A 1,003-nucleotide genomic window follows, 5' to 3' on the forward strand; every position below is an offset into this window, starting at 1 on the left:
AATCAATTAATGCCAACATTGATTTCACATCCATATCACTATACCAAGTTTCAGTTCTCTCCCACAAATACTTCCAGAGATATGTATGTAATATGAAAATTGCAATTTGTATGGGAGTGGCCTTGAGTTATCGGACTTACTTTCAGTCTAAGACCGTCCTTCCGAAATCCGTAGTAAGTGTACTAAATTTCGTACTGATCGGAAAACCGGTTAAGGAAGTAGCCTATTTTTCAATCCAGGTCATAAACCATCTTTGAGCAAAATTTCATTTTCAAACAGGTGGAAACTCTTAAAATAGTAGCCCATTTTCCAATATAGGTCATAAGCTATCTCTCTGCGAAATGTCATGCAAATCTGTTTAGTCGTTTCCGCGCATTAATATAATTGAAACTTTTTTAACAGGTGGCAACTCTTCCAAAATATTTGCCTATTTTCCACTGTAGGTCATAAGCTATCTGCTTGCAAAATTTCTTGCAAATCCGTTCAGACTTTTCCGCGTATTTATTTAATTAACTCTTAAAAAAATTTGCCTATTTTCCAACCTAGCTCATAAGCTATCTGTGTGAAAACTTCGATGCAAATCAATTCACTTATTTCCGCGTATTAATTAAATTAAACGTTTCTAACAGGGTGGCAACTCTTAAAAAAGTACCCTACTTTCCAACCTATGTCATAGGCTATCTGTGTGCAAAATTTCATGCAAATCCGTGCAGTCGTTTCCGCGTATTAATTTCATTAAACTTTTTAACAGGTGGCAACTCTTCCAAAAAATTAGCCTATTTTCCACAGTAGGTCATAAGCTATCTGTGGGCAAAATTTCATGCAAATCTGTTCAGTCGTTTCCGCGTGATGATTTCCCAAACATCCAAACATACAAACTTTCACATTTATAATATTAGTAAGATTATATTATATTATATTATATTATATTGTATTGTATTGTGTTGTGTTGTGTTGTGTTGTGTTGTGTTGTGTTGTGTTGTGTTGTGTTGTGTTGTGTTGT

This window comes from Rhagoletis pomonella, unplaced genomic scaffold (genome assembly GCF_013731165.1).
Source record: "Rhagoletis pomonella isolate Grant_MI unplaced genomic scaffold, Rhpom_1.0 Rhpom_scaffold_01300, whole genome shotgun sequence".
Lineage (NCBI taxonomy): Eukaryota > Metazoa > Arthropoda > Insecta > Diptera > Tephritidae > Rhagoletis > Rhagoletis pomonella.